Here is a 15,657-nt window from a genome sequence, read left to right on the forward strand (position 1 = left end):
TAACTTTTGTACCATGCTGTGGCTAAAGACTGTGAACATGTACCTGTTATCAAAAAAAAAAGGAGTGAAAGGCTGGCAAGAATTCCCTTTTAGTCGGCCTGGCATCAGTGAGTACCTGCAGGTCGGCAGAGAATGTATTTATAGTTTTAACCACATGAAGCGAGGAAGCCTTATGCTCGCCCTGTATTTTTCCATCAAAGAGGTGAAGTAATTCAGAGTTTGTGAATAGATCTCTGTTCTTGGACCTTCCTTTTTGACCCTGAATCCCTTTATATAACAGTCTTCTGTTCCTCCTGTGGATATGTTTTTTTGCTGGGAAAGTTATTTTTGGAATGATGGTTTATAATTGATATTGATGTATGCAGTAAGGCTTTTATATATATTCTCTGTGATCACACTTGTTTTATATAATCACCACCAAAATTCAACCCACTTGCTTTCAATTTTCTTCCCATGTTTACATCTGTTTTTCTTTTCTTCCCATTATTAAGTTTTTTCAAACACATTGTTGGACATCAAGGATTCAGTTCAAAGTCCAGAGGTGCAATTATATCTCTTCTGTTTGTGCACAAGTATTGCTGCCTTAGAAAATTAATTGTCACATGATGCCATCTACCTGGGCTTTTTGTTTGAGGGAAAGCTAGTGAGCTGTTTGAATGTGTTTATGTGTACTCAAAAGTACAAGAGAACCAATCAGTGCATGTTCAGGACCTATTCTGCTTCTTCCATAAACACCAGAAGGGAGGGTAGAGTGGGGAAAGAAAATTTTTTCTACTCAGTTTGTGGAAACCTAAATCTATCCTTCTTACAAATAAAGACCAGAAATCCCAGTCTTAAAACCCTCATGTACAGAAACAGCTGAAATTTTACTGGACAGTGACTTTGCAGCACAAAGCCACACTAGTTTTATGTAAGAGCTCTCTGTCCATCTGCATTTTGAGATACTGTCAAAATGCAGGAATGAAAACACATTCCAGCAGAAGGATGGTGACTGGAAGCTTTTGCTGGGAGGGTGCTGTTGAATAGAGGCATGTTTTCTTTGCTTCATTTCTCCACTTCTCTGGAAAAACCTAATAAACACAGCTAATTTTTCTGAGGGAACAGATGTAAGGTCTTCTTGCAAAGGGTTTTTTTCAATGTAAACTGTACTCAGACTGGGATCCCTGCCAGTGTTATTATGCTCCTAAATCTTGCTTATCCATACCATTGGGTTGGCCTTGCCTTTCAGAAGTAATGAGTATGTAGGTTTCTCAAACTCAATATGGGCTTCAGAAGCCTTAAAAATCTTAAAAGTTCTTGACTTCTGAAATGCATTAAGACCTGGCAGCTGAATGTGTGAAAGGGTCCACCTTGTTTGTAGTAAGAAGAATGCCTCTTTCGAACAAAATCAGGTTCAATAACACACATTTGAAAAAGTCCTGGAAGTTTATGATGTCAGTGACTTGTCTTGGGGGGCAAATAATGCTGGACCTCATACTGGTTTTCTTTAAGGAAAATTTTTACTCTTGTTTTGTTTCCCAGTTCAAGAGCTTTTTGTGTGAATGAGATAATCTGTTATTCTCAAAAGTACAACTAGGTACTTTTTAGACTGTTCATTCCCAGATCTGAACAGATACTCTCCAACAGGTGGTAAAGTAATTTTGTCTCTAACGTGTATATAGATCATTACAGACTGTATCCCAGAGCAGGTGTTCATGGATGGGGATGACCATTTTCCATCTGTTTGTTTTATTCCCTGTCTTATTTGTCACTATTAAATGATTACTGCAGTGACAGAACTTCCCAAGTATGCATTACTGAATTTCTATTTTAGCCTAGAAGGAAGATGATAGCCCTGTGGCATGCACACTGCCAAGGAAAGACAAATATGAACAAAGTGAGGCTTTCAGTTCCCATATCTTTGCAAGATCTTTTCTTTAAGCCTAACAGAGTTACTTTAGTAATGAGCCTCTGCCAAGACAGGCTCAGCTGCTGAGCCATCAAGGGCAGAGGCAGAGCTGAGCAGAAAGCAGGGCAGGAGAAGGGTGGTCAGGAGAGCTCTGCAGGTGATGCTGTGCCCAGGGAGAGGGCAGGGGGACAGATGGACACAAGCTGTGCCCAGGCATGGGAGCTGCCTCCCTTGCAGCTGAGGCTCTCCCTGGCCAGCGTGCCACACTGGGGGGAGCACAGTGCCACACTGGGGGGGAGCAGTGCCACGCTGGGGGGGAGCAGTGCCACGCTGGGGGGGAGCAGTGCCACGCTGGGGGGAGCACAGTGCCACGCTGGGGGGGAGCACAGTGCCACGCTGGGGGGAGCACAGTGCCACACTGGGGGGAGCACAGTGCCACGCTGGGGGGAGCAGTGCCACACTGGGGGGAGCAGTGCCACGCTGGGGGGAGCAGTGCCACGCTGGGGGGAGCAGTGCCACGCTGGGGGGGAGCAGTGCCACACTGGGGGGAGCACAGTGCCACACTGGGGGGAGCACAGTGCCACGCTGGGGGGGAGCAGTGCCACGCTGGGGGGGAGCACAGTGCCACGCTGGGGGGGAGCAGTGCCACGCTGGGGGGGAGCACAGTGCCACGCTGGGGGGAGCAGTGCCACACTGGGGGGACCAGCCAGCTCTGTGCCTGTGCTGAGGCAAGAGAGAGACTGGGAACCTTGTCCTAGGCCCTGATGAAGGCAGTGGGCACAAGCTCAGGGGACCAGTTAAGCTCAGCCTAACACGTCAAGCTGGACCAATTGAGGAAAATTATATAACCCAGCACTACTTTCTTGGTTACCAGTGCTGTCAGTTAACAGCCTAAACCTAAGTTATAAAGTGTATTTTTATTCCACTGCTCTGTTCCATTTGTCTAAAAATATTCCACAGTCTTAAATAGATGCCATCATAAACTGAAATGCTTCTACAAAAACATGGCATTATTAGGGACCAATCCTGATCCCTCGTCCCTAAGAGCATCTGCTGTTCTCAGAGTGTAGGTAAGAAGCAAGTTACCAAACATGCATCGGATTTAAAGAGCAAGAGTTCAGTTAGCAGTGTGGCACCTCACTGAATGGCAGAGCTCTGGGTTACAGAAAGTCTGGGCAGGCCAGTGCTCAGCTGGCAAAGTGCTCCAGGAGTGCTGGGTCAGCTCAGCATCAGGGCTATGAGATCCAAGAGCACAGGGATTGGCACCAGCTCTTACTTTTAGGGTCCTGAGTCAGTGTAGCCTCAAACGATAAGGGCTGGTTGGTTTGCCATTGACAGCTGCAGGTTCCTGGTGCAAGAGCTGGCTGTTTCCCATGGAGAGGAGCTGCTCCCTATGGGCAGGGGCCGTCCAACCAGGGCTGCAGCTTGTTTGCAGTCCAGAGTAAAGCAGCTAAGAGAAGCATGAACTTTCCTGCATCCCAGAATACCTCTGGTGCTTGGACTGCTGGTGCTGGTTTTGCAGAAGGGTGGGAACTGTTGGCTCCTGACACCCATCTACAACTCCCTGATGTATTTCTCCTTCCAGATGTATATTTTTCATAAATCTTAGATTTTTAGAAATGGCAGCATAAAGTTTGATTTCTGTTCCGCAGAAAGCCTTCTTTGTGACCCTCTTCCCCTGCTGCATTGAGCTAGAAAGCCAATTGGCTTTCCCCATAATGGAATGGGGAATGGAATGGATGGATGGGGCAGCAGGAGGGCTCTGGACCTGGGAGCCAGCAGCAGGAGCAGCCATCTCCTACTGGCAGCCAGCAGACACCTCTGCCAGGACAGCAGGGAAAGGAAGGAGCTGTGTGCCCTGGCATGGCACACATTAGAAGTGAATGGCACTGAGGGAAAGATGTTTGCACAAAACACCTAGAAGCCTTTCACGCATTTTTTGAGGTGGGGACAGGAAGGCATTGGGGGAAAAACTGTGGGTTGGAAATGTATTTCCAACTATTTTTAAAGTAAACAAATTCCTTTTGAAGTTATGGGTTTGTTGCATAAATTGTGCATTTGACAGAGTAAGTGGTGGCATGTTATGGTAATTACTAATGTCCCTTGAATATTTGGTTAACCACTATATATAATCCCAAATGCAGTAGCCTTTCCAGGGAGAATTTAGATCTACCCTTTGGGCAGGATTAACTGTTACTCTCTTGTTTCAGCAACTTTTCAATTATTTGATTCTAGTACGAGAAGTTTTCCATTTTGAGAGGAAAAAGGTGTCCTTTTGACATCTGACTTATAAAAACAACTTCCAAGTACCTGTGTGGTGAGCCCTGAGGTGACTGCCTGGGTACTGGGCAGGAGGGGTGGGAGAACTGTCCCAGCTAAAGTCCAAGCTCTGTTGCAGAAATGGATGTGACTTCTTTCCTCCTTAGATCCAGACACAGAAAATGCATTACTGCAATGCTGAGCTCTGTGTTTCAGGTCAGATTCTTGCTGAGATATTAACACTTGAGAAGATACCCATCCCTAACCTGCTTCTCCTAATAGCAACCAGAATGTACCCACCCTGTCTCCACAATTTTATTTCTGCCTGTTATTTTATTCTCTCATCCTCCTTGTCAGTTTTTCCTAGGAAAGTCTCCCTTGAGTCAGCACCAGTATGTGTAGGCTCAAGGCAGAAAGGTGATCTGTTCTTCCTAAGCTCAGTTTTCTCTGTGGGAAATTACATATCCTTGGGCTATCACCCTTGCTTTGTGAATTTAAAATATTGCTTAAAGATACAAGCACATACACTTAGGTGATGGTCTAAATGAGAATTTTGCTTTTGCATATTAGAATACAGAGAGAGACCTATGCTTTCAGGGGAGTTTCTAGTCTGGATCACTTGCCTAGGCTGGGACTCTAAATGATATCAGTATCTTTGTCCTTGGCTTTAGAGCATGCTTTTATAAATTCTATTTGTATCCAGTTGTTGCTATTCTTTCTCAGCCCATTTGCTGCATGGTTGGGATACTCATCTTCCTCTTCATTACTGAGGCAATAAATGTCTCTCAATATGCAGGTTCCCAGCTCCCCCATGGTGTGTCCTGTGTGGATTCCAAGCACTCTTCCTGCATGGGCTCACTCATCCACCCACAGCCACTTCTTCCCTTGTTTTTCATCTTCATGACAGCATGTCTCATAAATTCACTCAGGCTTCAATGGCACATCTCCTCCCTACTGCTCTAATAGCAGAGGAGAAAACATGTCTGTGATGCCTTGATTTTCAGGACATTAACTACAAATAAAATAGCACATTGCAGCCACTTGCCAAGATAAATCCTTATAAGCAAGTTAAAATAAGATCTTACTCATTGGAGTACAATTTGAAGCTTAAGAAAATGTCATCCGTAAGGCTTCTGTGTAAAATAAACCCAGGTCTAGTTTAAAAAAAATTACTTCAAATACAAATTAAATACATATTTCACTAGGGATTGACCTTTTCATAATATGCAGAGGTTAGAGGATCAAACCTTAACAAGTTCAAATGTAGAAACTATGACAATATCTCTGACGTCTTTTTGGGTGTAGAGCAGGGAAACAATACGGCGTGAGGGATTTCTGCATTTAGATATCTGCAATAGAAATCCAGTAGCCCAAATATTCTAGAATGTGGCTAATTTCTTGTTTCATTTTCCATCTTCACATGCTCACTTGAAGGCTTCCAGCACTGGCTTTTTAAATTGGTCTGAGAGGCAGTCAGCTGAAATGATACATAATTTTAATCACACACAAATAAACTGGGTATAGGAATAGCATCACTCCTAATCAGCACAAGTAAACATTTATCAACACTATAAACAAATGTTTCCAAATCAATTAATTTTCATATTATTTGGAAATAGAAACAGCCTTCCCTTTGGTAAATTGGTAGTGCCTAGAAATTTTGCTGGGTATTTTCAGATAAATTCTCTTATTTGAGATGGCACAAGTTTCCTGGCCAGAGAGCCTAATACTGCAAATTTAAGCATGACCAAGAGCTGTCAGAAGAGGGGATGAAGAACCTGGGGGTGGGGACCATGGTGACACTAACTGATATGGGTGGCTGGGAGAAGTGCTTGGCTCCTTCTCAGCCTTCCCCTGTGTTCAGGAACCTGTCTGGTCCCCCCAGCTTGCTCCTTTGGCACCCCACCAGACAAGCACTCAGAGAAAGAGTTAATTCATATTGCAATGTGGCATAAAGCTGAAGCAAATAAATGGGCATTAATGTGTTTGCATTGTGAGCAGGCTGGTGAGAGGGAGTTTGAGGAGGGATTTAAAAGACAAGATGTGATAAACTGAGCAGAATTAGCAAAACATTTCCTTTTGGAGAGGTGGCACAGAAAAAAAGAGAAGAAAACATCAGTCTGGGTGAGCCTGGAAGGAGCACCAGGGGTGTGTGTGTATATCAGAGATGGTATTGGAGTCTGATGAGGCCAGGGCTGGATTTTCAAAGGAGAAGCAAGAAGGGACCTAGGGCAGCTCCCACTGATCTCAGGCTTACTCTAAGGAGCCCAAACCTGCTGAAGGTTAGATGAATCATGAGGAGCTGTGGCTTTGAGGAATCCCAGAGTTGAGCAGTTTGAAAAGAAATGTTACAAGCCAGTGGGGTGGCCCAGAGCAAGGGTGGCAGAAGGGGTTCCATGCTGCAGTCACAACCAGGTCAGCCCAGATTTCTCAGTTGAGTTGTAGAGAAACATTGGAGCCTAGACGCGTTTTGGGAGGACAAAAAGGGTAAGAAGAAGTGGAAGTTACCTGAATCAGACAGCTTGAATGGAAGGGAGGTGGTGAGACTACTGGCAGGAAAGGAAAGGAAAGGAAAGGAAAGGAAGAAAAGGCGTAGGAGGCAGATGAGCCAGAGTGCAGTACAAGGCACAGCTGCTTCCCAGTACTGCTTGCATGAGCTTGGAGGACTTTGGTGTCTGTCTGTCATCCCACTGCCTTTCATCAACCTCATTTAAATTTTAAAGTATATTATGGCTCTTGTATAAAAGTAACTCCATGCTACTCTTTCTACATATTTCTAACTCATTTTCATAAAAATAGCAGGTTTCCAGTGAGTACTGGCATTCAGGCACATGTGTAAGGGAGTTAGTCTCCACTAAACAGATGTACACAGAACCCAGCTGTGAAGGTGCTATGACATTTAGAGCAGACATCTGTGCTATTTAACAGGAGATAATCCCATGCACACCCAGCTACCATGCTCACAGCCCTTTCCCAAACTATGCTGGGTGCTCAAATGTTATGATTACTCAACAGAAGATAATCCAACAATTTCTAAGCAGGTCTTGATTCTGGGTTGAGTGAAGGAAGTTCATTTGCATTTAAATACCCTTAAGCCCCTGAAAGAGTTTAAGTTTTTCATTATGTTTGGAAAATAGCTTGTGCTGATTTTTTAGGCCTCAAATGTTATTCTCTTATTTGCAACCAGCCCTTATCGTTTCTCTGCAAGTCTTCTCATCCATGAGCTGGTCCTTTGCATGCTACCTCTTTCCTAAGGTGGCCACCTGTATACAGATGTCTACATATTCTCAAATTTAGCTGTGTCAGGCATTTCTGTAAACTTCTTCCCTATGGTATGTGAAAAATATTGTAGGTTTTCCTAGACCTTTCTAAAACCACCTTCACTTGAAAACTTTTTCTTGTTTTGGTACTGCTTGTTGTAGACTGCTGAGCAACAGTTTATGGGTGGGGTATTCATCCTGGTGGGTCCTTTGTGATACCTCACTTAAAACTGCTGTTTGTGTTTGCCAGGATGATTTTGTGTTAACAGGTTTTTATTATGAAAAGCACAGCTGACCTTTAAAGTCCAAAGGCCATATTTATGAATGACTCAGCCTGTTCTCAGTGTGGCTGAAGCTTACAGTATGCAAACAAAAGCCAAAGCATACTTCTCCCATGTAACTTTTTGAGAAAGCAGTATTTGCCTCTGGCATTCACCAAGGGAGCTTTCCCTTTGTGTGCAAGAGGAAAATTGGGCAGGCTACAATAAAAGGCATTGTTGGTCCCAGCATGCAAAGAATGATGATCCAAGAACTGAAATAATAGAAAAGTGTCGGGAGGGAATTTATTTCACAAACATGTCAAGATAGCTTCAGGCTTACTCAAGTTTTAATTCAAGCTTCTCATTCTTCTTAAATTCTTTCCAGGCCAAAATGGATTAAGTAGTTGCTAATCTTCAATCATTCAGCATTTCCCTGAGATGGGGGTTTGGGGATGGCATTGGCGTGCCGACATTTCAGCCTCCGGTTCCTTAATGACAGTAAACCCCAGGGAAGCCCAGAGTACGCGCTCTGCACTGGGACCGGGCTCTGTCTCCTCAAATTCCATTGTCAAGGTCTCGGCGGGAAGGGCCTTCTTGCTTTGTGTCCTGGAGAGTATCTGTCACAATAGTCAGCAAGTATGATCAATATTGCACTCAAAATGTTCGTAAGAGGTTATAAGCTATCGTTTTTTATGGAGCTGGTTTCCAGACCCAAATATTGCCTGACAGCAGTGCTCACAAATCATTGCAAATAGGAGAAGAAAACTGGTCTTGCTGTGACATATCTCGACAGATACTGCCAGACTTAGACCTTAAAAAAAGAAAAAAAAAATTAAAATTGTGTCTTTTGGCATGCTAGTCCTATTGGGATGTTGTCCAGTTGAACTGACAGCAAAACAAAAATAGTAATAATAAAACATTCCTATATAGACATTATTAATTCTTTTTCCTAAACCTCTCTTTTTAAAAATGAAGTCTCCTAAGAAATTTAGAACATGTATTTTTCCTTCTCTTCTTCCTCATCACTGCTGGAAAATCCCTAGGAGCTAATGTCAGTTAAGAATTTGCAGTAGCAGCTAAATGTAAAACTATGTAATTTATGTCCTATGGCCCTATCAAACATAACTACAAACCATGTTCACAGCACTGCAAATTACACAGCACTTCACCAGGGTGAAAGACGGCACATTGCTCTTGTCATAGAGGATCCCACACCTAGAACTGACTGGGAGCTTTTATGGAATACCAAGGCATCCCTTTGGTGCCTGACTGATGCAGGACAGCTGGTCTTTTTCTCCTTCAAGGAGGATTCCCCTCAGGCTTTATTTGCAATGGTTTATGTGCATGTGAATTATTTGTATTAAAAGAGAATTAGTATGGCATTTATTGGTGAGCTAAAACACATTGAAATGAAGTGAAATTTTTAACTATTTGCATCAACAGTAGAAACAGCTGTTCAATATTTTACCTTTCTCTGATAGTGGAGACAATTTTCATTAGCTCTAAGGTGCTCCTGTGCTTCTCAGGCAGTATAAATTAATTTATGCCTGCCTTTATGGCCTCTCTGCCCTTCCAGAGCAGTGCACCAGAGGCTGAGAATAAATTGCAACCAAAATGCTATTAAAGTGGCCAAAAAAAAGTGTAACAGAAGCAAATACTTTATAATGTTAACAATACTCTTTTAACCTTCTTCCTTAGATGTAAATGAAAAAGTTATGGATGGCTCACAGGGACTGATGGGTTCCCTCTGGCCCTTTCTTTTCTCCCTTGATGTTTCCCATAGCTTAGTTGTTACTTGGTGAATATTGTTGAACTCTATTCAGCTAGTCTTATTTAATAGAATCTAACAATTTTGTGCATAAACAAAGTGATTTATGCAACAGAATGTTTGGGCAATGTGGTCTGGAGCTGTTGGGCTTCGGTTTTTTGGAGCTTTTTAGACCTCTTGCTCTTGAATCCATAGGTACTAAATGGGTTTTCCCAATATAATTCATAATAAAATGTTAATCATCATGATCAAATAAGAGGCCTAAAATTTAGTGGTTCTTTTCATTATCATATTTTGCACAGCTTCACTAATAATATTAGATTCAGACCTGACTTTTTGAAAACTTCTGGAAAAAATGCATATTTTGGTCAAGGACAATTAGGAGGAATTCCTGGAAACTGTTTCCACAGCTCAAACTCAACCCTCCATTAGTTACTTTTATTTATACAGTTCCAAAATCATGTCAGGAAAATTAAAGTAATTATGAAATTCTATGAGAAATTTTTGCTATATTGCTCCTTAAGAGGGAAGTAAAATCTGCTCTTTCCTCAGAACCCAGACCTGCTTCAGTTCACAAAAGATGGATGAGCACTGTAATTACCAAACACATGAAAGATTTGGCTTCAATTCCAAGAGAATCAGACAAGTCCATCCATGACAAGTGCAGCCAGTCTCCAGTGCCCATGCTGTGCCTGCTGGGGGTTCCCTGCCATGCAGGGGGTGCCCTGTTTGTCAGCACTGCCCCTCAGATGCAGCCCACCCTGGGCAGCAATGCAGGTCCTGTGCAGGCAGGGGATGGCTGGAAAGGACCTGAGGAAGCTCAGCCTGAGCAGAAGAAACAAATGGCAGTGCATGAGTAGTCAGCAGGGCAGTGATGAATGGGACGTGCCCTGAACAAGAGAGGGTGAGCTGAAAAATTCAATGGGAGGTGAAAAACACTGGAAATGCAGTGGATGAGGGAAAACACTGCCCAGAAGGGCCTTGTGAAAATCTCTGTGTGGCACAGAGGCTGGTGACCACCACAGAGCATCTGCAGTGCTTCGGGAGGATTCCTCACCGGTGGGGCTGGGTGCAAACAAGGATTTATTTGGGAGTTTTGTGTCAAAATATACACCAGTGCCAGCAACAGCAGGTCTGACTGTAATGAGCCTAATGAATGTGGCACAAGGGATGTTTCAGGTAGAGGTGAAACGTGGGATTTCTTGTGTGTATAATTAGGACACTTGGCAGCTGGGTAAGCTTTAATTGCCATCCAACTGCTCCTGATCTTGCCAAAGAATGAAGAGTGTGAAGAGAGCTATTGATTTCCATCTGGACAAACAATTTACTTTTTAGTGCTCATCAGCCTGATGTGTATCTTCATTCCCTGTCACTGCTGTGATCAAGCTAAAGCTGCTTTCATTGGCAGATTTCAGGTGGGATTTCAGCTGAATATGTGGTTAGAATTGCAAGGCGTTAATGGCAAAAACGGACTCACCACACTGGCAGTGCTCAATGTGCTGTTAGTTTTGAACATCTCCACCTATCTAGGTCCTCACATAAAGTGTCTCTTTGCTGTAATGTGCAGTTGTGTCTCAAAAATAAAACAGGCACAGAAGGAGCCTTCTTCTCTCCCTGCTCAACAGGAGAAAATTAATGTTGATTTTATATGATGCATGTTTGTTTACAAATGTGGTGTTACTGAGCAGAGGATTAGATCAAAGAAGTGGATTTTGCATTTCTCTTTGAAGACACAGATGTCCATAGTCAACATGATCATTTCTGGGGGAGGCTTCCAAATTTCACAGGCTAAATGCCACATGTTTTTCCTGTCCTTGACAGTTTCATTGTTCCAGGGGGATGTAGCTGGTGCAGGTCATGATCTTGAAAGAAAGAAACAAAGAGAAAACTATTACATAGTATTATGTAGTAATGCCACTAGGAAAAAAAAATAAATGGAGTATTTGGAAGAAAAGGTTGAGGAGAGAGAGAGGAGGTAAAATTGTTTTTGCAAAGTGATTAAAAACCCACACTTGCTGCAGTTTGCAATATGCAAATAGCATTGTTAGGCACCAACATTTTTATACAGCTACTCAATCTAACTTTGTGCATGTAATGGAGATTGGTGTGCCCATGGAGGGTAGATGTGTGCACAGCTTTTTCTGATTTACCAAGAAAGAGCACCTTTCCTACAAAGACAGGCTGAGAGATCTGAGGTTGTTCAGCCAGCACAAGAGAAAGCCCAGGGAGACCTCACTGTGGCCTTCCAGCACTTACAGGGGGCTTATAAAAAGGACAAAGCACAACTTTTTACATAGGTAAGATAGGAGGCAAGAAGGAATAGTTTTAAGCTAAAACCAGAGAGATTTAGATTAGATGTTTGGAAGAAATTCTTTCCTGAAGGATGGCTAGTCCCTGGAACAGGTTGTGCAGAGAAGTTGTAGATGCCCCATCCTTGTCAGTGTTTAAAATTGGTTGGGGCTTTGAGCAGGTGTCCCAAGCCATGGCAGGGGAGTTGGAACTAGAGTATTTTTAAAGTCCCTTCCAGCCAAGGACCTTCTAGGTCCCTTTCTATGAATCTATGAAATGTCTAACATAGATTAATATGGTTATTGACTTGCCATGTCTTCATATATTTTTTCTTTCTTTAGGAAGGGTTTAACTTGATGCCTAGGGAAAAAAGAATAAAATTCCAATAGGCCCTATTGGAAAGAGTTGACTTTAGTAACTAATCCTGTAGCCTGTAGTGGAAAGAAAGCCTTATATATGAACAAGAGAATGAAGATTAAAATGGTGAATTTTAGATTCGTATTTGCCAAATTTTAAATAGGAAAATGACGTATTTTCAGTTGGCTGATCTTGAATTATGTCTTGCATTTTAGAATATTTTAGAATCACTATGTTACTTTTGTGTGTGTGTGTGTATTTCTTTCTAATCAGAAGGTGACAATATACACAGCAAAAGTCACCTGGTACCTCAGACAGCTGTTAAAATCAACAGTTATTGATCCTTATCCCCTTTGCTAATCAGGTTTGGGTTATAGTCTCATTTTATATACAGCAGTCCTGTCGTTGGTTACAAAATGCTTCCCACATGACACTGTCTTATCATCTTCACTGTTTCTGGAGAGAATTTGAGAAATGAGTCATGGTGTGGTATGTCCTACTTAGGATACTTCAGATGTTGCTTTTTACAAGTGCTTCTCCAAGCCTTTGACTTTCAGGTCTTGAAAGAAGACTACTCAGAAGTGTAATCACCTGAAACCATTAATTATCTTTAAAAATGTGTCTTTCTCCTGTGAAAAATAAATGAAAGAATGCTTTCCCCTGTGCTATTAAAAAGCTGATTTATATTATTTGCAACTGAAAAGAATAAGTTAAGTATATAGTTCCATTCTTGCTGTTAATGTATCTGTTAAAGTGAGCAGATAATTATACTTTAGATCTATCTATCCATACTCTAAAATTATGATCATAATAATTGAATAATTATATTTTCTATAGATGCACAATAAAATTTCTTCCATCCCCACTTACTGCACTTATTACCATATGGTATTTCTTCCTTGATCCTGAAAGGAATAAGAATATGAGCATTTTGAGGCACTAGTCTATATGTATTTATAGCAGTAAGGAGCAGAACTGCCAAAATGCATGAAATTTTCTGTTACAGCTTTCAGAGAAATCAGTGAGAGGTCTCTGCTTTCAGTGCTGATTTTATCTTTGCAGTCAGATTGTAAAAGGCATAACTGGTCTTCTGCATTTAATTTCACAAGTACATTTCAAACAGACCTGGATTTACGTGGTCAGCAAAGTTACTGGCAGACATATTCACTATGTGAACCAACTTCTCCTGGCTGCTTATTAAGACAACATTCATTTATTTCCAATAACGTGGTTAGCAGTGTTTGTATGCCTACCTAAAATTAAAGCAGTTGGATTTCCACAAAATATTAAGTTGCTATCAAATGTAGAAGGACAGAGAAATCTAAATATCAACATATCAGACAGAAGTGTAAGCATTGGTGCAGAACACCTGCAGCACACAGGAAACAATAATTTACAGGTCATCACAAGTTCTCAGGATTTCAGGGGGAAAAAAGACTCAGCCATCAGTTTCAAGACAGGACAGGAAAAGGTGATTGAGATATTTTATTGGTGTAACTAGACATAGGTCCCTGGAGCTGAATACAGGGATATTTCCATGGAACTAAGAGGAAGCAGCTGATTTTGGCTAGAATTCCTCCTAAACAAGTGAAAGGATGGGAGGGGAGGGTTAGTATTATATATAGAAGGTTGCTGTTGAATTCAACAGCAGTAAATCAGTTTAATCTACCTTTTTCTCTTTGTGGTTTGAATATGCTCAATGTGGAAATCTTCATTTTGAGTTGTACTGATTGGTGGAAGAATTCAGATGGACCCTGTGAAAACTGAGCACTGGGCTAACAGCAACTTCATGAAGGTCAACAAGGAGAACTGCAAAGATTTGCAAATGGATACATCTGTACACCATAGGAACTAACCAGGAGCCCTGCAGAAAAAGATCTGAGGGTTACTGAGCGCTCCAGGTTCAAAGCCTGCAAATAATGTATTGGGCTGCACCAGGATGATCATGGCCAGTAAGCCAAGAGAAATTGTTATCCCCACCTACCTGATGCTGGTGAGGCCATATCTGGAATACTCTCTCTGGTCTGGAGCTGGCCCATGAAAAGAGATTGAGAAACTGGAGGTTGCCCTGCAGAAGACTAACATGGCAATTAGGGGTCTGAAACATGTGGCATGGAAGGAGATTCGGAGAGCTAGGCTTCTTTGGTTGGGAAATGAGAAGGTTAAAAAAGGAACTAGAAGCAACCTATGGGTACTTGAAAGACAGTTAAAACACAATGGAGAAAAATTCTTCTCAATAGACATCGAGGGTAAATCAGGCAGAAGTTATGCCTTGAGAGGTTCAAATTGGGCATCATGACAAAGCTTTTGCACTACAAGGATACATGATTCTAATACCAAATACACAGAGATAAGCTCTGGTCTTCTTGCTGACATTTGGAAAACAGACTTCAAAGCCCATAGATGCTTCAGCTCAGCAACCCCTCAGAATTAAACATTAGGTCCATCAAGGGTACAGGTTTATCTGCTGAAGGCAGTGTCCTCTGTGCTGCCTCCAATCTCTGTCATGTGTTGTGGCACTATTTGCCAGTGACATTGTTGGGAGTAGTTTTGCCCCTTTCTGAACTGCACCTCAACTGCACCATTCTTCCACTCTATTTCAGCTGGTTATTTGATTAGCTATAAAAGCTAATTCCACTTTAACAAGTTTCATGTAAATTTAAAGCTTCATAGTTGCATTGGCAAGTTATTGACCAAGTCAACACAAAAAATGTACAAAGCTTTTATAAATCAAGGCAAAAGATGCCTAACTGAAAAGAAAGGCTGTGAATTAATTTTCAGGCAGCTGGCTGCTAGAAGGAATGAGAAATGCAAACCATGAAAAGTAAAAGACGCTACAGCCAAATGTCACTGCCTCTTCCTGCTGAGCTTGCGAGGGCTTTTCAGGCAACGCGAGGGAAGGACAGCCTGCCCCACCTGCAGGGTGCTGCCAGCTGGTCAACTGGCTCTACAACAGGCAAGTGGAGTCTTAGGATAAACATTAAAGGGTAACTCAAGTTACATTGCCAAGGGCTTGGATCCTTTCAAAATTATTAACTTGCATCCATCAGCATTTTTAAGCATTTGCTTTTTTAGGCGATGGAGACATAGTTTTGGTGGTTGATATGAAGGGAAGACAAGAACACAGCATATGCATTTTTCCTCTTGTATCAGTGCAGCCCAGTTTAGCAGCAGTGATTTAGCAACATGCAAATGGCATCATTAGGCACCAACATTTTCATACAGCTACTCAATATCCCACCCTTCCCTCAGGAAGCCCCACAGTGGGCACCTACAGCACTTCACAGCAGCTGGCTTTGGATTCATGAGACCCACTGAACAGTAGCTGCATAAGTATGAGTGGCATGAACCATTTCTCCTTCTGCTAGAGCTGATGCTTTCTTGCCAAGCTTATAGAATAGCATACTTTATTAAAAATGCTGTTGATAGCAGAAATATTGTTATGTTGCAGTCATAACAAGAACCATTTGCAAGGCACTTGTCCTAGCTCTGTCTCCTCCTTCTCTTAGCTGAAGTAGCATTTCTGGCATATTTCTGGGAAGTCTGTCCATCAGGGACACAAATGGTGCATTTCTA

The sequence above is a fragment of the Agelaius tricolor genome, unplaced genomic scaffold, assembly GCF_023055355.1.
Source record: "Agelaius tricolor isolate 1412-34295 unplaced genomic scaffold, bAgeTri1.0.p SCAF_11, whole genome shotgun sequence".
NCBI classification, from domain to species: Eukaryota; Metazoa; Chordata; class Aves; order Passeriformes; family Icteridae; genus Agelaius; species Agelaius tricolor.